The sequence below is a fragment of the Dromaius novaehollandiae genome, chromosome 12 (genome assembly GCF_036370855.1).
Source record: "Dromaius novaehollandiae isolate bDroNov1 chromosome 12, bDroNov1.hap1, whole genome shotgun sequence".
NCBI classification, from domain to species: Eukaryota; Metazoa; Chordata; class Aves; order Casuariiformes; family Dromaiidae; genus Dromaius; species Dromaius novaehollandiae.
In genome coordinates this window covers 6,003,370-6,027,097 of record NC_088109.1, presented here as the reverse complement: position 1 = coordinate 6,027,097, position 23,728 = coordinate 6,003,370, and the positions used below count along the sequence as shown (strand labels likewise).

The 23,728-nt window shown below is 44.4% G+C and overlaps 1 protein-coding gene across 14 annotated transcripts in view; it reads right to left on the bottom strand.

The window, feature by feature from the left end:
* Positions 1–23,728, bottom strand: part of ATP2B2 (ATPase plasma membrane Ca2+ transporting 2) — a 304,347-nt gene that overhangs the window by 187,808 nt on the left and 92,811 nt on the right. The window contains exon 1 of one of the 14 annotated variants that reach the window (XM_064518814.1): positions 19,035–19,114. The exons of the other annotated variants lie outside the window; for them this stretch is intronic. The gene's annotated coding sequence lies outside the window, so the exon portion shown is untranslated. Of the gene's footprint in view, positions 1–19,034; positions 19,115–23,728 lie in introns of those variants that run through there. 14 annotated transcript variants of the gene reach the window in all.

The window sequence follows — 23,728 nt, the reverse complement described above, 5'->3', positions numbered from 1 at the left end:
TTCAGCAGATTTCTTCAGTCTGGAATCAGAATTACCATTTAACTTCTACTATCTAGAAGATACCAGCTTGAGGCACGCAGTTTCAAGGGATTTCTAGAAGTCCTGTAGTTTAGTCTACATGCCTCATATCTGATTATTTCTCACTTCAATGAGGAAATTCTCCAGAACTTAACAGAAAGAGTTTCTTTAGCTCCCTACAGCAAACAGAATCTCCAGCTTGGTGGAGGTTTATTACATATCACCGAGAGTCTTTCTCTATCCCACCCTACCGAAATGTTTTTGTTCTTTCTTCGGTCACTGTGCACAGCAGACACTATATTTGCTTCCTAATGTGTATCTTTAGTCCATTAGTAAATTTTTTTTTTTTTTTTACAGAAACATTAACTGACCTCTCAATCTATTCATCATACTTTAGGTCTAATTATAAGTCATAACTATCTGGTAAAAACTACCATTTCTCCTAGTAATTGCATGCATATGTTAACTTCACTTTACCTTCCCTTCTCAGATTTTTAAACAATACCTTACAGAAACTTTCTATTTTAAAAATTGAGAGCAATAAAGCAAATCTCACGTATGCGTGAGCCATCCATCAGTCTTTTATTCAGCCAGCTAAAATTCTTACCCACAGTCTTTCCTTAGCCTGAAAATTTCAGAAGAAACCACCTCAGAAATCCTGCCTGGCTCTGCCAATGCCCGGCCACCCCACCGACGCTCGCCTCCGGAGCCGCATCCAAGCATCGATTTTGCAGAGAGTTTCTAAATGCTGCAGGGGAAATATTCCCAGTAACGACAATCATTTTGTCATTTACCAACATTAATCTCAAATACTTAAGATGATGCCAGAAGGCTTGTTTCTTTTTAAACAAGCAGGAGGTAAACTGAAGCCTTTTCCTGCTTTGGATGGGACCAAGATGAACCTGTCTACAGTTCTCAGGAAGCCAAGTGGAAGGGTGCTCATTAATGTGAAGTATTTTTACTGAGAAGTTGACCAACATCATGGTTTTCATAAATGACAGATCTATAGGATCTGAAAGGGAATAAACACTGAGGAAACCCTTCACCAGCCAGCTGGAGGCAAAATGAATTTTGTTGTGTCATCTGCTGAACTCTGCAGGTTAAAGGGCCTAAATCTTGCTTGGTCAACTGACAATTTTTATTTAGTTAGTTGTTTTAAATCAGCAGCTTAAATTGCAATGAGACCACAACAAAAACTGAAGCTCTGTCAGGAGAAAGGACATGGCATACATGTCAATAGTTTCTGTACCTGATGAAAATTTAGTGCTCCTCAAGGGTAAAAGACAGGAATTACACCTAGCTTGTGGATGTCTCTGGGTCTGGCTATTTTAATAGCAATCTATGTTAAAAAAAAAAAAAAATACTCCTGGCATAGATGATTCCTTAGGAAACATCAAAGGACGATATCCGAAGCCTCTGAAATCTTCTGGAAACACTGCAGAACTCGTGCAACTTACACACAAGATTAATTCCAAATAGTTTTCAGAGAAAAGAGCTTTCAAATTTCAACTTCCAAACAGTTAGAATATGATCAATCTTGACACTGGCATCTTAAGCGAGAAGTTTAAAATTCTGCAAGCAACTTGAGGGAAATTATTCAGTTAAAAAAAAAAAACAATGGATTTGCTATTCTGTTTTTCTGTCAGCATCGATCATATAAATCAACGATGCCTTTGCAGTAGAAAGACTTAGCTGACTACAACTGGCCATGTCTCTCCTTAAAAGAAAGCAAAGAGGATCCGAGCATATTAATAGCCCTTTAACCCAAAGACAGGAGTGCCACAGTAGAGCCATATCAAGACGCAATCAGATCACTCCATTTACCCAGGCATGCTTTGATTCAGGCTTAGACATACAATAATATGTCATTTATGCAAGAGCAGCTTCCAAACTCATAGCACAAGGGGAAAACCGCTGGACGGGGGGAGGACCCAACGCTCCCTTCTCATTCTTCTCAGGGGTCACCCGAGGAAAAACCTGCTGCTAGCGGCAGGGCCAACCGGGGGGAGAAGGAGGAATCACACGGGCAGCTGAAGCCAGACATCACTGCCGTCAGTCAGAAGGTGGCACACGACTGCTGAGCAGATGTAACGCTGGAGGATGAGGCACATCTCCATGGGGAACCAACTGCTGGCCTGGGGACAGAGTCCACCCGGCTCTTGCGGCAGTCCGCATTTGTGGCCCTATCTTCTACCCCCTTCCACCCTGTCAGAGGCATCTTATTATATTAGCATGTAAAGCTGTAAATCCATGAAAATAATACCAGGCTTGTAGTGCAGCATCATTGGTTGTTGATGAGACCCAGAAAATCCAGCTTCCGTGCAAAAGAACTACAAGCCCCACAATGAGACCAGAAGGAAGGCAAAATATGAAATAAAATCAGTTGTTCTTTTTTAAAAGAAAAAGAAAAAAAAGAAAAAAGAAACAACACTATTCTGTTACCTAATGAGGGGAGAGAAACAGATGAGCAGAACAGGAACATACACGTTGTTTCTTTATGCACTGTTCCATAACAGCCGTAAAACAAAACGGCATGTTATCATCTATTTTTCTGAACAAATCTGTGTTTTCCTTTTGTTTACAGTAAAAGGGACTTGCATATCTTCTCCTTTTAAAAAAAGAAAGCCAAAAAATAATTTTTACATAACATCTGGCTGTCTTTTTTTCCTTGAGATGGGATATGGCTCTCTAAGAGAAGAGCAAAGATACCAAATTAATTAACAGCTGCTTTTGGTGCTACGTGGGGCAGTGAAGACTGATTTTTTTCTCTTATGTATTTCTACTTTACCTGCCCAGAGCCACAGCATGGTTATATGTAGCACGTGGATAACAGCCATCCTGAATATTTCACTTTTATTGGGCAGAATTTTTAAGCAAATAGTTACTCTCAGACAAAACGTGTCATTGAAAGGGACACAGTCATCAGACCCAGCCTATCCAGCCAGCGGGCAGGCCGACCCGTCCACTCCAACGACGCGGTGCTCCAGCGCGGCTTCGCTGCTTCCCACCCGCACCTACAGGCCTGCAAAATCGCCCAGCGTATAGAAGTTTTCTCTAATGCTCAGATTGGTCTGAAACGCGTCCTGCTTCCTACCTCGTTATACCTGTTACCCACAACGAAGCAATCCCTACCTTTTTGTGCTCGATCCTCTCTAGCGCTCGCAAATCGCAGTCTTGTATTTCGCACTGTTTAACTTCCCTACCCGTCTGCATCAACCTCTGCAGTACTGCAATTACCTCGGGTGCCCGTTCTGAATCCCGTCCAACTGCCATTAAGGCGCCGGCAGTGCCGTGCCCCGGCCCGACGCGGGCAGCAGCACCCGCATGCCCCGCGCACGGAAGGCCCAAGCAACCGGCCCGAGTCCCCGCGCCGCGCTCAGCGCCAGCCCTCTCGCGTCCACGAGCAACTGCTCCGCGCCGGCCGCGGCCTGTTCCTTATCTCCTCGATTTCTAATGAAAGCTTTGCACCTCCCTTTGACTTACCTGATCATTTCCCACAGATATCCAGTTCCTCTGTATTTTATGGGAATCGCTAAGGAAATACAGGACAATACCTATTACACCGCTGACCATTCATCACATTCTGTTCTGTTAGTACCTCAGTATCCTGCTTCAAAAACATGTATTTCTATTGTACTCAAAAAAAAAAAAAAAGAAATATTTTTTATAGCCACTGCAATGACCAGCTTTATAAAGTTTCTCTTTAAAAAGGAGAAGTTACCTATCTTTGCTCCTAAGCACAGATTCCAGCCTCAACAGCTTTGAGCTCCAGATTCAAATGCAAGTATCCTCCGCCTTCAGCCCGTGCAGACGCTGCAGGGAAGCTGAAGCTAGGACCATCTATCCCAGCTGAAACCCTGCGTCGGCCGGAGTCTCCTTCCAGCCTTTCAAGACAACAGCGCTGGAAGAGACGCCCCAGCCACCTGGTCCACCCCCGGCCCAAAGGCAGGGCCAGATTCCCTGCGTCACTCCTTGCATGAATGCCCTGTCATTAGCTTGCCCACTTCAATAGCCTGCCACGAAAAGCAGATATGACTGTGTTTCTCTTTAATCAGGGAGCAGAAAGAGAAGCATTGATAGAAGAGCCGATCTACAATGAAATTTTTAATCTATTAAAAAAATCAAATGTAAACATATGTTCTCCCCACTCATTTGTAACCACGAACATCTTAAGCAGAATGAAAAAGGGCTACAGCAGAGAAAAGACAGCACCATGTAAATCCATGTGAAAGGATGGGAGAAGGGGGAAAAAAAACCCCAAAAACACCACAGGACTTAGCTGTACAGTAAAAAACTGTTAGCCAAGGTCACTCTTAAGAAAGAGAGCAGCCAAAAGGAGGTTTTAAATCTCAGTGGGCATTAGCTGAAAGACATACAGTGATGTTCTGCAGCAGTTTTAAATAGGACACTCACAAAAGGTTAAAAGGATATGTCTACCCTATCGTAAAATACATTTTTACCGGATGCTCTCTGCACAGGTTTTTCTGGCGTAAGGAGAATCGAGAGGTTATTTTGGAAAAGGAATGGCAAATTGCAGTATAACAGAAATAACACATACACACAGTGTAAATGTATTGGCCACAGAAATGGCGCTCCTCCATTGCACGGAGAAAGATCTGAGGAAGATCAGAAACATCACCACTGCGAGGAAAAAAAGGGGGGAGCGACCCCCCAGCGCCAGAGCCGACCGGCTGAAGAAAGGGCTGCAGAAGGCAATCGCCACCGCTCATCTGCAACTCATCCCGCCGGCACAACACCGTAACACCCGTCCCAGGGGAAGGCGCTTTCTGGACATACATACGTGTTAAGGAGCTGACACACAACAGCCTCATTAATCCTAAAAATCAATCAGAAAGAATAAAAAAAGAGTTTGGGGAGAAAATTTTCAAAAGCAGACAGTTCCTTACATTCGGCTTTACGGAAAGCATCAATTTTACCAAGCATTTCTGAAAGGAGAAAACAAATCTCATTCTTCCCTCAAAAATGTTTATGGTACAGACACTACTCTTTCTCTGTTTCACAGCAGCAACATTTGGAAAAGTACTTAACCTTTCTATTTTTATCTGGGTGCATTCAAATTACCAATAATGTACAACATGCTGTAACAAAACCACTGATGTAGGGTATAATTTTCCCTCAAGCACATTATCCTAGCTGGTGGCTCAGAAAAATAAGCTGATAAAACAGCAGCAGACATCAACTGACGGATAAAAAGTGATCACAGCTATGTAGAAAATTGCTGCCCAACCTTAAAATCATACAATTAGCCAAAAAACGTAAGCAGTACAACAGGCCATACTAACAACCATACATTATCTATGGGGTCATGCTGAAAATCATCCTACAAGCACATTTTTAAATAGACCATCAGATTATCACCTTGCAATTTAGCTATTAACACATTGGTTTATTTTAAAGCCATCATCATGCCTGGTACTTTCATTAAATAGCTTCTTCCTTGTCAAGTTCAGTTGGGATCTCATTCTAATCATGATGAGTTTTTAATTTTCTGTTCTATTAATAGCAACTTAAAAATAAAATGTTCTCTTTTGAAACCGTAATACTTCTTTAGGGGCTGCAAAGGGGAAGAGATATGAAACTTCCCACTCTGCATCTCTTAAACTACATTCGCTATCTGCATATATGGCAAAATTAAGAGAAATTTCTCTAAGAATATCTGAGGTATAACTCTACACTAGTGTTTATCCTGGCTATAAAGCAACAATAGGGAGTTACCAAAACACAGAAAATAGTGTAAGAATTCCCATGTAGTTTCCAAATTATCTCAACCAGCCTCTGGCAGGTCATCAATGGATAATAGATTAATTAATGACATAACGAGCTGAAGGATGTGCAGACTCCTATCCAGCAAAGCCCTTCAGCAGATACTCGTATTTGAGCACAAGTGGGGTCCTCATCAAGCTCCCTGGCAAGGGGGAAGATGGGAAGTTGGAGACCAATACATCAGGACTCAGTGCCTGGCTGCGGGCTGTACCGCTCCAGCTGCTTCTCTCCTGTTGGCTCCTTTGAGTAAGGGAACAGAAGTTACAAAACCATTCGCAAGAACAAGTTCTGATACTAAACATTAATACCATTAAGAACATCATACTGCTGTGCTGCTCCCACTTGAAATAAAGCACGTCTCTAATATCTAGTCCTAAGCTATCACCAAAATAGGAGAGCCCTAATATCTGTGGAAAAGCAACAAGTCAGTAACTTTTAGCTACACACATATACATAGATATACACACACATCTCTCTCGGTGTCCTCTTAGACCCATGCAAGAACTGTACGTACATGTACGTGCACTTGGACATTTGCACCCCTATCCAGTATGCCCAGCTTCAGCATTTGCACCCTGCCTAGTTTTGGCGTGCAAACCGAAGCACTGGGCTGCTCCAGGATCTTCTTTCCGTAACTGTCTAAACGCTCGTGACCTTTCTTTCAGGATATAGTCCCTGCCACGGCTATTCGAGCCCATCTTTATCTAAAGATTGGAACACTGAAATGTGTTTTAATGCGGGATAAACTGACACCATCTGGACGCCTCAGCTGCTCCGGGGCATGCCTGCACGCCGACTGCAACCCGCCGCTCGCAGCGCACGTGGACCCGGCTCCGCGGAGGGCCCCAGCTCTCTCACGGAAATCAAGGGTGCCGATGCACAAAGCCATTTGCAGCAGATTACTTGTCTGCTCTGGTAACTGCTCCCTCCTCATCTCCTAGCCACCGCGATGGGGATAAGCTGAGACATTTGAGTCGAAAAGGTGCATTTGCAGGAGGCTGACGGAGGGCGTCCTCAGCGAAATCTTCCACTTTGGCACCTGACGCCACGTACCTGCGACTCTACAGTGGCAGCCAACCTCTCGTCTCTGCCAGCAACACCGGTACCAGTGCTGGCCAGTTCAACCCATTACGGTGCTGCGCAAGCGCCAGCAGCAAACCCAGGGCAGGACCAAAGCGGCCACCAACGAGGCGAGCTCAGACCGCCCTTGCGTTTGCCGCTGAGCTCTGAGCCATGTCGGGCTGAGCACGACACGCTTCAGGTGAAGCCGTTCAACTTTGTAAAAACCCAAAATACCAAAAACAAAACAAAAAACACTCAAGTATTTAATGGCCAGCAAAAGAAAACGTGGAAATAACTCTCCAGGCTGATACTCAGAGCGCTCTCCAGACAGCTAAGAGACTTTTGCTCAATTACCTAATCGAATAAAACCCAAAGGGGGCTGAATCCCAACCTCCTCACCGCTTTTTTCACTTTGGCACTAATGTCTTGTGAGAAAATGCAAAATCTGAAGTTTTTTTGCAAACTTCATGAATACTTCTAAATAGAGCAAAAATGTTTTGGGGGTTAGGTTGGGGGCAGGGAGGATAGTTACTTCCACCAAATTAATTCAGCCAAGGCGCACCATTTATTATTTTATATTTAAACACATATTCCGTTTCAATGAGTTTAAGCGCTGTCAATCACCAGACACAACACCTTCACTTCCAGATTCCAAGCAGATCTGAAAATTAAAGGAATAAAACCAACAACTGTTCTTGCAAAAAAAACAAAAAACAAAAAAAACCCAAAAAAACCCCAACCTACTCTGGAGTTACTAAGACCTTAAGAAATTTAGCATGGCATATTTTTTTTTAATCTTTTTTCTTCTAAGAGTTTCTGCAAAAAATTACGTTCTGCTGGTTTTACCTCTAAAAAAGTAAGCCAACACAGATTGCTCTGGCTTTTGACTACCCAGTGATTATGTGAAAATGAAATCAAACCATGTGCTTCATCTCCTACCTGCCTACTAATAAATGCCAAAACAGGGACATTTGGAACAAGTCCTTTGAGACATTTGGAAGAAATATCCCCCCCCAAATGCCAAAATAAATTGATCACTGCCATCTTTTAAGCTACATCTAGCACCACAGAATGTTGCTTTGATTTGAGGGCTCTTAACTCTTCTAGGGACAAATATTGCTACAGCAAAATCAGTCAGTTCCTACAATATTTTGATTCCCACTTCAAAAATATTTTGGATAAGCGTCGGAACTCTTCAAGTCGCAACTAAAACTTTGAAATTCGCCTGTCACTAATGCTCATCACTGATTTACCAGAAAGCTGAATCTCTTAATCTGACACCAAATCCACACAATATTTGACAGGGAAAGGACTCCAGAAGACACACGTTACAGCGTCATTGGTGCACATACGCTTACAAACGAATGAATAAAATTAAATCTCTCCCTCTGCAGGTAGAAGCGGTAACAAAGAACTACCCATATTTTATCACGAGGGATCACGCTACAGAGACACTTGCTAGCACTGAACATGCCCGCGGCACGCCTAAAACCAGCAGCGTTGTTAGCTGCATTTGCAGCGGGTTGTGTGCAATGTATAACACAATTTAATACAGGCAAGTCTTAAAGGCTGGGACTTCCATGACTGAGCGCTGTTGGATTCAAAAATCATCTATTGATTTAATAGTTGAATTCTACATGTAAACAAAAAGGGTGATGCAGTGGTCCCAGGGCTTTCATGCTAGCCAAGTCCTTAGAGGAAGCTAATTTGCACCAACAGATGTGAATTTTGTGAGCGATGCTTAGCGAATGCATCAAAAATAGTCCACATATTTCAGAGGCTGAAAATGCTTCTAACAATTTAAGCAATCTCTGTTTTCCAAATCAGACATCATACGGGGATAATACTGCCCAGCGCAGTCTCGAGAATAACGAAAGGAAACGGTTATTGTTGATTTGCCAGGCTTTACAACAATCCTCGTATGTTTGAATTCAACCCCCCAGAATGAAAAGCTTATCCCAAAACTAACAAAAACTATGCACCCCATCCCCACGCCATCGCAAAACGCACAGCCAGGCAGCCCTTGCCGTAGCCGAGCAGCTCCTCCAGGCTGGGATCAGCAAGACGCCACCTCTCCCTACAGCCTATCTGAAGCTGCTCTTGCTCTCTGTGTAAATCAGTGGAAGGTTTTTACAGGTGAGCATTTCAAATAAACATAGCTTTATTCATATTTTATATGTCTGTTGCTTTGCCTTCTGTGCAAGCGAACAGAAAATACTTCCTCAGATGTATTCCTTGAGAAGATGATATTTATCTGGTTTTGTGTAACTTTGTGTAGGATCAAAACTTACCAAGTTTTAGCATAAGCATTTTCAAAAATAGCTATGTTCTCATTTTCAAAAACAATTTCCAGCACTTGGGGGTGATCTTCCATCTGTAGGAAGACCATGAAGGCAGCAGACAGGCAGCACAATGCCATGCTGCGTGTCACAGCAGAGCGCGTCCTGCTCAGCATAGAGCAATTTGCCATTAACCTACCAATGCTCCAGCACTTGAGCGCCCAGCTCTACCTGAAAACCAGGTTTGGTTTAAGCAGTTCCATTTTGAAAACTTTTCCCCTCACTCTCCATCAGACCCAAAGTTTCTCTTCTTCCATTCTTCCTCCTCCTCCTCCTTTCATATATTATTTAAGTTTATAAAATATGCAGTTCAGGAACGTTCTGGGCACAGAAAAGGTTGAAGACTATTCTGATCTAAACACCGGTTCTCTAGGGATCTAGATTCGAACCTCCGCTTTGCTGCAATTTCTCCTGTACTCCTGAGCAAATTCCTTCCTGAATAGTCTCTGTATGGATTGTGAGACCAGTGTCTGTATTCTCTTCTCCTTTGGAGGTTAGGATAGGGGATGTGTCTCACTGTAGGTCTGTATGGTGTGCACCATACTGTAACAAGCTCAACTGACCTTCAAGACATTTTGGAATACAAGTAATAACAACGTAGATGTATGATGTCAGCTTTTTAACAATTTTTAGAAGTTGCAATTCCCCACTGCCTTCCTATGATTGCCAAAAGCATGTACATCTTACTTTAACAGACTGAAGAACATTCTTGCAGCATCCTGCATGCTCGTGCTCTTCATTTACATCACGGTCACAAGGCAACAACACAAGAAAACCTGCGTGCATGTTCCTGTTTATCTGTTCCGCTGGTTGACCTGATCTGCCACTTGAGAGCATACGAGAACAACTTGTGTGCTGAATCCGTTTACCCCGCTGTCATTCAGGATGCAGCGTGATGCCCAAACAGGCAGCAGGCACGCTAACAGAGTCGCGGCTGCAGCTCGGGGCAGACAGGAAGCCTCGCCAGAATTGCACAACGCTTATTTGCACATGATTAAAATATCCTCCTGGTTATACTGGTACAAAGAAGCACCCAAATCGGAGCTGCACAGAAGCCAGAGGACCAAAAGACAGGAGCTCTTGCTTTTCAGATCAGCTCACCGGTTTAAAAGGAAGAAGCATAACTCAAGCAAAGATAAGTTGCCATTTTAATTGCATAAGCAGTGCTGGTGGGGTTGTCACTGCTTTTGACAGATTTTTTTTCCCTGGAGTCGCATTATAACCACAGCTGTATTTCTACTGCATCAGAGAAATGCATGCCTGAGAATGAAAGCCCAGCACACAGACGCAGCAAACCACTGCACTGGCCTTTTTTCCTTTGACTCCAACGATACGCGACTTCCCGAATGGCAGGGGGCATGGAACAGATTAGAAAGGCTCTGCTTAAACACAACATACAAAACACAAATAAGGAGCAAATCACTAACTAGTGCTAAAGTCCTCAGCACCATAGGACCGACCGCAGCAAAACAAAGATGTCTTTGTCCCGACGCCGCTGTTTGTGATACGGGAACAAGCCGATGCACACGCTACGGGGGCATCCCCGCTGAGGTCTGAGCATCTCTACCGCACGGGAGCAGACGCAAGCGCGGTGCTGCAGCTACAGCTGCGCTGCGCCTGCATCTCCCCAGCTGAGAGCCACCAACGCGGCACCGAAACGCGGCACAGGGATTTAAGTCAGACAGACGCTCAAGCACACAGGACCCACGAGCGGACTTGCACACAGAAACTATGTCTTCATCTATGTAGAGTTGATCTTCGCCTTTACCCCAGCCTAGATTTTGATTTCCCCGAAGTGATCGGTGGTGGCCTAATTCTACCCCTATTCACATCAGTAGGAGCTTTACCATCAAAAATGGATTTAAGTCAATATAGTTCATTTTGATAAATTCCACGTTAAGAGGGAAGGACCTCTGCTTCCTCACCAGAGGACCGCAATATGTATTTTTACAACCAGCCCCACAGAGAGTTGACACTGTTATGTGCTACATGAACATCCTGGTTTGGAGCAACGCTGCAGTTTTGAAGCAACTTCTACAACCGTTCCTTTCTACAGCGCGCCAGCACGGCTTGCCAAGCAGCCCAGGTGCTCAGGAGCCAGATTTCTTCTGGAGGAAATACAAGTGGAAGCTCCGCTGCAGGCTCTCGCCAAAGGCACTCCAAGCCCAGGAGGACCTGAAAGAACTATGGCCTTTGGAAAGCTTCCAGGCGTGTGCGGTGAGCACCTGCAGTGTGAAGGACCAGACTAAATCCAGCCAAAGAAGAATTCCCACCCTGCGGAGATGTAGGGGCCTCAGTGCTGGCTGCTTCAGTCTGCTGATCTGCTTCTAACACATCGAACCACTCGCTGCTGGCGACAGAGCCTCTGTTTCAAACTCTGGTTCTACCTCTCATCATCTGTAAAATCTTTTTATTTCCCAAGCCATCCTAAATAATTCACTCAACGTTACTGAGGTCCACAGCCTTCTGTGTCTTACCCCCAGATTCTTATTTAAACTCCATGGATTTTCCTTTGGGAATATGTCCTCAGAGCTGCATCTCCTCCTCGGGGGGGACCTGACCATGTTCTTTTCTTTCTCCTGGACCCAGACTGCCAATTCCATAATCAGTGGGATTAGGGCAAAACCAAAATCAGTCTACGTAGTCAGCTGGCTCTGTCACTGTTTAAATTTCTCTCTCGGAATTAACCTTCCACTAAAGAAAACACAGCAAAATCTTAGCCAGGACATTATCTGTTTAGCACTGCGCTAAGCAGCGACTTTGCATCAAGAGAGCTTCCGTTTGCACACGGCTGCTCCGTGACGCCTGCCTTCGCTCGCGCGTCAGGCGCAGCAGCTACACCCAAACTCAGGTACCTGGGAATCCAGCACGGAACAAAATACCGAGCTACGCAAAAGGACAGCTACAGAAATAGCCTTTTAAATAAGGATCAAAATTTCAAAATCAAGCTGCATATAACACAAGGACAGCAGTATGTGAGGCCTTTCACCTTTCACAGAAGGAAGGACCATTACATAAGGTACATCTGAAAATACTGTGGCAGTAACGGAGGGAGCTGTACTGAAAGACTTGCTTAAAAATACCTCATCAGAGAACGAGCACCTCCAACCCAGCAAACCACAGCTATTTAACAGAAGGATTAGTCAACAGCTGCTGTTAATGCCGTTCAAACGTTTCAGGCTTCAGCCTGCTACCGTTCCCTTTAACAACTACAGCCTGGAAGTCTGGGGAATCGCCTGTCCGAAGGAGTATCCCACCAAGGCCAGCAAGCCACACATCTGTACACAAAGATTCATTTCAATTCCCTTTTTTTATGCTGTGAGATTACGGCAGAAGTCTCTTGCCAGGAACGTCTAGCTTTAGAGCCCAGCCCGCGACAGCCGGGGATGGCTGATCTGGGGGATGGCACCTCCGCCTGCTCCTGCTCGCTAGGGCATCCCGAGACAACAGCGAGACACCTGCAAGGCCACGGAATTACACCGAGACTTCTGCAAGCAATTTTCCTCTAAAAAGTGTCATAGTCACCCACCATTTCTTATCCCCGCAACCTTAACCAGCCCACCTTGCATTTCAGAAGTGCCCTCTTCATGTTAGCTCAGCATACGTCTCGTCATAGCTCGTTTTCTTCCTTTGTTGCAGCTTTTCCTCAGATATATGCTGATTATTGGATGTATCATTTATTATTTTATTATCCTTTATGATTCATTATACTCATTAATCCCATGGCAGTATAATTCACCTAACTGAAGGTGCCAATTCCGGGAAGGTTGCTTTAAAAACAGAAACACTAATTAAGAAGCACTGTAACACTGCCAGAAAGAGCGTCAGCTTAAAAGCTACTACGCATAACAAGCAGTACATGGACTTAAGCAGTCAAGATTCAGCAAACAGTTTTTCTTTATTACCCTAATATAATTTACCTAAGTAAATGGAAAACTCGTACAGGAATTTGGGGCAGGTCACTTATCACTGTTGCAAGCAATCCCATAAGTACGTCTCAAACGGAAGAAGCTGGGGAATATCCTGCTAACGCTCTTGGAGTCGCACATGCACAACCCGACTTGGCCGCTGCTGCTCGTCTCCCGCTCCTGCGGCTTCCACTCTCATCTACACGAATCTCACTTGCTCACATCCCTTGAGAGAACAATAAAGAATCACGAACCTGTCACTGTCACGTAAAAATACAAAAATATCAAAGAGGATGGCAAGTCTGTCACGCTACAAAAAGTAGTATCTCATAATAAGCGTTAAGCCAGAACTGCCATTTCAAAGCAGTGTTCCAGGACCGACAGAGCGCCCGTGTACTTCACGGCACAGCGTCGCAGAGGTCTCATCCAGTGACGGGAGCTGTACAGGACTCAGAAAAATGAAGGCTCCCACTTTCACACATTTCTACTTTGAAAATTAATTCAAATTAAACTCTTTTTTTGTTGTTATGTCAGAGAATCACAGAATAATCTAGGTTGGAAGCAATCTTGGGAGGTCATCCGCTCCAACTGCCCGGTCAGAGCATGGCCAACGTTGAACTTGGATCAGGTTGCTCAGGGTCATGTGCAGTTGAACTCTGAATATCTCCAAGGATGGAGATTCCCTCCCTTCCCCATGTCCCTGTTCCAGTGCTGAGCCAGCCTCATGGTGACAAAGATCTTTATATTTAACCAAAATTTCACCAGCTGCAGCTTGTATCCACTGGCTCACACCCTTTTGCTGTGTGCCTCTTTGAAGAGTGGGGCTCTGTCCTCTTTCATAACCCTATACAGGGTGTTTGAAGAGAGCAAGCAAACCAAATCCCCCTTAGCCTTCTCTTCTCCAGGCTGGACAAACCCAGCTTACGTGGCCTCACCTTGCATGCCATGTGCTCCCCACCGCGGCAGCAGCCCTCCGCCAGACCTGCTCCGGTTTGTCAGTGCCTGTCTCGTATCCGGGAGGCCAAGACTGGGCAAAATTCTCCAGATGCGATTTCACAAGTTCCAAACAGACGGAGCATTAAAACAGAGCGGTGACCAGGTCTGGCTCCAGCCTCATGGAGATGGCCTCCAAGTTCCACCTGCCGGATCAAACTGCTTTCCATCTCCCTTACACAATGCCATCAGGTACACAATGCCGCTGGGTAAATAAAGAGTAAGGAGGGAACTTGCCAAAAGTCAGTGGGAACAAAACTTCATTTTCAGAAACAAGGATGAATGTTCATAACTGGCACTGAGGGGAAAAGGAAAAAAAAAAAAGACTTTTGCTTTTAACGAAGCATATCCACATCACTGTTACAAACCTAAAGTGCATTTTCAGAAACACAGCTTAACCTTGAGGTCAAATATTACAAATCAGGATTAACTACACTTCCCACATATAGAATTAGCCATATAAGAGAGCTTCTTCAGGAACTGCTTTCCTTCAGGCCATAAAATATTGGAATTAAGGGACTTAACTACCATCAAGGAAAGGGTTTGATTCATTTATGAATCTCCATTCACAACACTCAAAACAGGTTTGTTAAAAATTATTTTTGAATGTCAGAAAAAAAAATCTATACAATGCCTTTAACAGGTCACATAATTCCTAAAAAGACCCAGAGCAGCAGTGCTGATTCTGCTGTAATTGAAGTTTTACAGCGTACAAGAGAACGAAACATCTAAAACTGAACATGTAGGATCACGGTCAAAGTATGACGCTCTCAGATTATTAGTTGTATTCACCTATACTCCTGCTTCATAGACACACTTTGAAAAATAAGGCTTTGGAAAAGCCACCTGCAGACAAACAAAAGCAAAACAGTGCAGCACGCAGAGATACTGGGGGCATTAACCCAACTAAATTTCCAAAGACTGAAGTTCAACCAGGTGGGTAGGATTCATTGCAAAGTAGAGGAAAACCAAAACACCAAGCTAACACTAACAAACAGAGACCTCTGCATGAATGTAGTTTCTCTCCTGCTTAACCAAAATACAGTAAGTGCACACTGAGAAAAAACAACACAGAGGTAGGTAGCACAGGTAACAAGTGATGGCACCTCTTAGCATAGGAAAGAACATTAATTTAGATCTTCAACGTCTGACAGCATTATCTCGCACTCAGCCACGTGCAGCAGGAGTGATACAACTATATAGCATCCCAGAGATGTAGTTTGCGGAAAAGGGAAGACAAGGACTGCTGCGAAGGACACAAGTGCTGCTGTGGTAAAGACAGAGAAGGAGAAAAAATCCTATAGGAGAAGAAAAGTCATGAACGCATCTGAGAGAGGGGGAGAATCCCTTAAACCTTCTCAGAATAACTAGGACCCAACGTGAGGAGATGAGGAAAGACTGATGCAGACCTTCACCCTGGGATTCAGGTGAGACCACATCTACTGACGCGGCATTGCCGCATGGCTTCCCCACGTTGACTTACGCTACGAACACTCACTTCTGCCGCTCACATACCTATATATTGCCAAAACTGGCCAGGCACAGAGTAGTTCGACCGTGCTGTCCAAATATGAACATCATTTATAGCTTACCTAGACGTAAATTTTCAAAAATACAAAACCAGCAAACAGGAAAAAGGCATTTGTTACAGGTAATACAGCTGTCTATGTTCATGCTCATCCAGGAACACTTACAGCATTTTTAAATTTACAAACTATGTTAACATAAAATTTATATTAGATTAAATGATTTGGCATTGAAGTTCAGTGCAGTACTATTTTAAGGATAAAGCCAATTTAAGACACTTAAAGTTGCCCAAAGTTTCAGAAGTAGTATGACTGAACAGCTTTCTAAGACACTGTGAAACAAATTTTCTGTTACAACGCATATGGATTTTGCAACACTTACAAATCCCATTAGCAGCAACGAGAACTGCAGGACTTAATCCACATGATGCATTATCATTGAAATGTTCCCTGTTTAATTAATAAAGAAAATGCAAACACTCTTTTCAGTTGATTTTTACAACATTAAATAGCTTACAAATTGTTCCACAGATGCTTTTACTGTTGCACATAGGCTCCAACACTGCAAATTCATTCCTTCACCTCTGCTGAAATCTTGGCCCTTAATTATCAGCAACTGCTAAGAACTGGCATTTCCCTTGACACTAACAGCACGCCTTCGCCACAGAAGGCCATCATCGTTCTCGGGCAGTTTCACATCCGCACTTAAGAAATTAGGCAGTGACAGGACACTCGTGTTCTACTTCGTGGTTCTGCATTTCTCCTAACCTCGAGAAAATTTGCATCATCATTCTAATTACCAGAAGTGGGAGCACACAAAATGTTTCCAGCAAAGAAAGAAAAGAGATGGCAGACGCGTGAAGTTTTATGGAGCAAAATGACACAAGGTGGAGTCATGAAATGCAAGCACTGTCACTTGCCCAGGTGCAAGTCAGCTGCTGTAAATAAAGCACTGCATTATTTTAAGCTCATTCTGATGTTGATAAGTTGATAGTCTGTATGTATACTATTAAAGCCACAGTAACTATCATTACTGTAAAAAATAATTGTCACTGTCCTACAATGACAAACCAAATGTATGTATTTGTGATGTATTTTAAAGCCCCAAACTCAATAAATAGTTTTCCCAAGTGTCCTGACACAGTTATACATGTAAAACGCAGGCAGGGTTTCCTATTCAGCTTACACATTAAACTACAAGACCAAACATGATGATTTAAATACCCTACAAAGCTCTTTACAAGAGAACTAGGAAAGCGAGCTGCCTGCCTAGGCAACGGTGGATCCAGCAGGGACGGATCTCCAGCTGCCCTGAAGACCATGGAGCAATCGCTCCCCAGCGTTTTGGGGGGAGTGAGGGAGTTTTAAACAAGAGGTAACACCACAGATTGTGTAAAGTCTTTACCTATATTAAGGACTTTATGCTAAAAAAAAAAATAAGAAAAAAAAAAAGTTTTTATTAAAATGAAATATAATTACACAAGATTTTCTCAAGTATAGGAAACTTCTCCGGAGATCTCCAGGCTGGACCTTACAGAGCATACCTAATCTAAATGGGCAGGGCTATGTGGTCACAGCCAGCTGCTCCACAGAAGAAAACTGTGGCTCTACACATCCAACCAGTAAAGACCTAGCGCGCGTTGCAAATACAGAGTGAATTTGTGTTGCAATCTTTTCTTTCTTCCACAAAATTGAGATTGCTCTTTGCAGCACAACGGCAACCTCTCATGTAATCCCAGGGCGTCGTTATTTTAAAGAAGTAACTGGACCCATTTCTAAAGAGAGAAAACCCATTTTTATTTCCTGCACATCTTGGAGCGGGTCCAACCCCGCAGGATCGCTCCCGTTCCCGGGAGCGGAGAGCTGGCGGGGACCACGGCGGTGCCCATGCCGGGCCGGGCCGGCCCCGCTCGCCTACCCCGGCCGCGCGGCAGGTCGCCCAAACTAGAGCACGGCCCCGTTCTCACCGCAGCCTCCACGACCGCCGGGCCGGCACTTTTAGCAAGGACGTTCTTGAAAATTAGGATACCCGATAACCTTAAAGAAGGAGGGTAATTAGTCACAGCGCTGCAACCTTTCCTCCCAAAGAAAAAGGGGTAAGAGCAAACTCTACCAGAATACCTCCAGCTGCGTTGCTCTACGCCACGACTTACCCACATGCGGGGCATTTTCAGGCAGACATCGGCTCCACGCACAAGCATTTTAAAAGGAGATTGTTTCTCTCGCGGGAGACGGGAAAGCTTTGATCCTAAATACATTCCCACCTAAGCTGATGAATGGCAGACTGCCTGCCAACATTTCAGATGTAACTTGAACTCAGGAATTCAAGTTAAAAAAAAAAGTAAAATAATTTTTTGAGCGTTTTTGAGAACGCCTTTACTGCTGGTTCCTTGCAGAGAAGTTATAAATTTCATATAAGCACTTGCAAACCCAAATACATTAATCTAGCTAAATATTCTGTAGCATTTACATTTCAGCTAAAACCAGATCATGAATCAATGCAAAATTTTCAAAATTCAGGTATAATCAGAATGCGACTACATGAAACATGACAACTTGCAGAATTTTGCTGTATTTTATCAGATATAATCCTGCAACCTATGTTACTCTATCCCTACTTCCAATAAGGTGCAGGAACAGTGATGCTTTCTATGTTCTCCTAAAATATTTAGTCCTATTTTACTTATTTAACAGGTTTACTTAGTTCAGGAACAAACATTACAACATCCAACATACATATGTGAATATTGTGCTTTATCTGCATCGTTATCAAGATAAATAACAAAATCCACAGCTACTATATGAGTCTGAAAATAAGGAAAGATTGTAACAGCAGATGTGCAATTCTAATGAGACAAAATCTGGTACCGATTGCATTTCTAAAAGATTATATTTAAGCAGAAAGTATGTACATTTTCCATATAAAAATCTGTGCAAAATGCAATCATTATTTCATAAAATTTACCAGTAAGCTGCTTTTTTCTTTCCAAATGTTTTCTTTAGATGCCATGTAATATTAAACATTTACTGTGATCTATGAAATTCGGTGAAAGAAATCTGCGTTCATAATAAGCAAAACGTATGTTAGACCACAACAATTACTGAGGATATTATAATCAGTTGTTTAAGATTTCGGGTACATCATCATTGCTAGGTAATAAATGCTGCAAAACAGTAATAGTTTAGCTTTTCCTGTACCTGGTTATGCTACAGGGAATCTTTTCACCACCATAATTTCCAAAACCCAGCCGTGGGGGACGCGCGCGGTGCCGTCGCCCCTGCCCTCCGGCCGCCCCTGCGGCGCTCCAAGCCCGCACAGCCGCCTCGCACCCCCGAGCACACAAAACGCCGCGCAGACGGCGTCAGTCGTGGTGGCGAACAGCACGGTACAGCAGCGAAGTTACCTCTAAAGCTGAAGTTCCCGTAGCAGAAGCCCCCCGATCCCTGGGACTGCGTTGCTGAACCGGGAGAGACCGCGCGGGCAAGGCGCGGCCGCCCACCGCAGCCGGAGCGCACCAGTGACCATGGCGGGAGGCACCCACCTCCGACTGGCTCCTGCGCCGCGCGGGGTGCGCTGGAAAGGACACACCTCTCCCTCCTGCCAGGGGAGCGCTTCCTCTCCACCCCTCCATGGATTTCTCACTGCCTCGCCTCTGCTCTGGGCTTGCACACCTGCACACCGTCACCTCTGCTCTGCTGTGAGCATGCACACACCTGCACACCGTCACCTCTGCTGTGGGCACGCACACACACCTGCACACCGTCACCTCTGCTGTGGGCACGCACACACACCTGCACACCGTCACCTCTCCTCTGGGCATGCACACACACCTGCACACCGTCACCTCTGCTCTGGGCACGCACACACACACACACACACACACACCTGTAACCTGCAACACTTGTCCGTGCAGGCGGTCGAAGCTGCCGCTTGCAGAGCGCCCGCGCTGGGCAGGGGGACGGCACCGAGCAGGGAGCACGAGGTCCCTTTGCTCTGCCAGCTCCCGTGTCCCCGATTTTTTAAGGCACGGTGCCTGTGGGGGGGAGGCTGCCGAGCCCCAGCGGGAGAGAGAACATACATGTATGTACACAGGGGTGTGCGTGTGTATATAGGCACGTACGCCCGACTGTGCGCCGGCCCTGAGCACCCGTCCTTCGCGCCAGGGAGGAGCGGCGTCCCCGCGCATGGATGGCGGGCCATGGAGCGTGTCCGCGCCACCCCAAAAGCGGCTCAGCTCTGGAAGCGATCGGATAACACCGGCTCAATATTGAAAGACTGAGCTTTTCAAAGCCATTAATTTCCCACCGATAAACATTCAGCCCCATCATTAAAAATAAGGCAGAACCGTGATTAGAAAAAAAGATTATAAAATATCAGAAAGGAAAAAGCTTTTAGAGCAGCTTTTTTTTTTAATTATCCTCAAATTATCCTAGTAGAAGTTATTACGTTTTAATGGACACATGCTGCATTTATCACTGTCACAATACGGAAGAGTGAGGAAACGAACTGCTGAATCCCGTAAGTGACAGTTCTTGGTATCGCACAGCTTATTTTCTCCATAGGCCTAACAAATACTTGCGATAACGTCTAGAAGAATTATACTGCTGTACGTAAAAATAAGCGTTGTGAGCAAAAGAACAAATTTGCGTGAGTTAATGGCTTCTGGCGTGACCAGAATTTAAGTAACGATTTGCACACGTAGACATCCTCGTGCACCCGGCCGAGTCCGACAACAGCCCGAGACTCTCAGTTTTGTGAGTGTGAAGAAAGGTTCCTAATAACATTAAAGACTTTCTCCCAACTATTAAAATAAGTTGTTAAAATCCAAAACAAAATTACAACACCAAAAATATGCAGAAACAAAATACAGCACTATACAAGCTATTAAAAAAAGCTACATTAAGATATGCAAATGACGCAAAATAAAACAAAAACATACCTTAACAAGAAAGCACTATATGCAACATCTATACAAGATTTTCCTTAAGTACTAGAAGGACTTTATTGTTAGTGAGAGGACTCTTCTTTCTGAAGTGGAAGTGATAAACATGGTAACGATTTATTTTTTAGAAGTCAGTCTAAGCACATATTCAAAAAATAACGTGCTTTTGTTCATATTTCACCTCTGTATAAAAAAAAAACTTCAGCAAGAAAGCACTGACATTGTATAAAGGTGTTGTATTATCTGTTGTTCATATTCTGTGCTTGTAAATCCAGGTTGATATAACCAGTCTGCCTTCTGAATGGCAAAAGTGAAATACATATCTTTAAGTACATCTTTTACTGGGTCCTGCAAGTATCCTACGCTGATTTGTCTCAGCATTAAAAATACAGGTGTTCCCTGACATACACTTACAATTCTGCCTCACAGCTACACACCACTTCAGCCCCAACCCTACAACGACGTGATGCTGCTAAGCGCAGCCCACCTCTCACCGTCCACCTCTCGCCTTGCTGGGAAAGCGAGCAGCTCTCCCTTCGCTTTACCAGGGAACTGCACACACTGCACGGCGTACTACGGCAGCAGGCGAAAAGCAGCCAGTAAAAATGCTATGCAATTACTCAAGGCCCGAATGGCACCGTGACCTGCAGAAGTACACGGTGCGCCGCGCGGAGCCAGCCAGACCGCGACCGTGCCCCGTGCGGACGAACAATGGCGCCCGCGCGGGGCGGGGGGACAGGGGACGCGGCCGCGCACGGGCACGGGGAAGCGTCGCCTCATTCACGTATGGGACGTTTGTTCACACAAACACCTCTGCGCGCCCTGTCCAGTTTCACAAACACGCTCGCTTCCCGGCTGCCCTTCTGAGCCTGGACCACGACTCCACGTTTGAGAATTAAAGCGACTTACTAGCGATGAGGATCGTTCACCGCTATGATGCTTCACGTCCCGAGTAACGCAAAAATTGCTTTCTCCACATTCAGGAGAGAACAACGTCAATAATGGGTGCGGGGCTCATTTATTACTACTAACTTCCACTCAAAAAGCCAAAAATCTACCATGGGAGGCAGTGGGGGAAGGGAGGGACGGGGATGGTGTAAAAAAACCTTCAAGAAACAAAGCGAGAGAAGTTTGGTTCACAGCATAAGAAACGTGCTTTCAACATCATCCCAAAACACTACCTGGGGAAAGTCATTTTGGCCCTGTGCTACTACTTGCGTGAAGCTCAGGGTAACTGAACGTTATCTTCACATAATATTCTGAAAATCATCTTTGCTAGCCAGATATATACAAGTTTTCTTGCATATATGTCCAAGTCCTTGGCCTAGATAACTTGGTAACAGACGGGAAACACTCTGCTGAGCCTGCGGCAGCTCCCAGTCACCCAGTAGCAACAGCACCAATATATCTAGAAGCAAAGGTGGTATATGTGAGAGAAGATACCGCAAGTCTATACAATATGACACGATTGCTCTCGAAGCCCATAAACGGGAGAAGGAGAGTATCACTTCAAAGCAGGACTAAAGACCAGCGAAGATGACGGAAGGCCAGAGGGTTTCCGTCACGTGGGGGAACGCCACGAACACCGCGGCGACTTCCCCAAGCCCCAAAACGCTGTCGGCTTCAACTTTTCTCCAGAGGACTTCCATCAGAAGAACATTTTCAGCAATGTTACAAAAACTACAACCTCATTCGAAAAAACATGCAAAACCACCCAGAATCACAGCCAGAAGGAAACTGGGAATCCTGAATTTGGGACAGGATAACGGAAGACGGAAGACAAAACTTTAACTTGTATTTCCAAAAATTTAAAATTGCATTTTCAAATTCAAGAATAAAACAGTTCATTTAAAAGAATATTTAAAATAGCCATTTTTAAAGAAAAGACTGTCTACCAAAAGCCTGAAATAAAAAAAAACAACACGTTTTCAGGAAACCACTACGAACACCATTTCTCATCCTCCGATCAGTCTTGCTTATACCAGTTCTCTGCAAGCAAAGAACTGAAAAAGAAGAACGATGAAACTATGAAGAGAGTCCCTGGGGAGGCCCACGTGAGCTAGCGACCTTACAGAGATCACCTCCAAGCTCAGCGTCGACGAACAGAGCGCCCACCGTCCCTCAGCACCCACAGACGTCTCTGAAACGGCGCTCCGCAAAATCTGCACGTGTAAAGGTAATTCAACCTCCGCCACGGAACGGTAAAAACGAACTCAACGCCAAAGGTCTTTTGTGCCACTGCAGCAGTATTTAAGACATACTGCTGCAGCACATTTTGGACATCTAGATAGCAAGCGAGCAGTAATATTTTATGAAGGTGTCAAGTTACTGCCCCCAAAGGTAGCCAAGAGCTGCAAGACAGCCATTATGTCTTGTCTCCAGGTTTTAACTACAGCTGCAAATACCTGATTTTATTATATGGCATCGACTATCGTTATAACACAAACCAATGCACAACCGCACAGAGAACGCTAAAAAACCTGCATGTTTATGCAGGCCAGATGTACCTCCCTTCACGAGCAACGCCACGCGGAGTCACCCGCTAACCAGCCCTCGCAGGCAGGCTGATCTCCGTCACTGGCACCTTCTTGCAAGCACGGGAGAGGCCCCAGCAGCAGTACTCTTCTCTTCTCCTTGCGCCAATTAGAAGCTGACCCCATATATATATACATAAATATATATATATATGTACACACACACACACATTTTTTTTTATACAGGAAAATAGGGCAGAGGGGATGTATCTATCTGAACCCACTAAGGGGCAGGCCCCCAGAATATGACCCCAAAATATTTTCATTACATTTTATTAACCACTTGCTACTAGCAGTTTTCAAGGCAGAATGATACAAAGGAAGAAAATGGACACAAACTGAATCTGTTTTATAGCCTCTGCAACCTTCATGCATTTGTCCTTACCCATAAGTGTCCAATGCTCACAACAGTCTGGTTGGTATTAAACCAAACACTTTCTCAAGCAACCTTATTAGTCTAAATTCATCTGAATGTGTCTGTCAGAACAGACCAACTTTTCCTGAATTTCAAAATAGATTTTCTGCCTGAAGGGAAAGAAAGTTTCAAAAGTAAATCTGTTTTCTACATTTTCTATTTTTTAAGGCTCTAAAAATGAACTTTTTTTCAGAAGATCCACACAG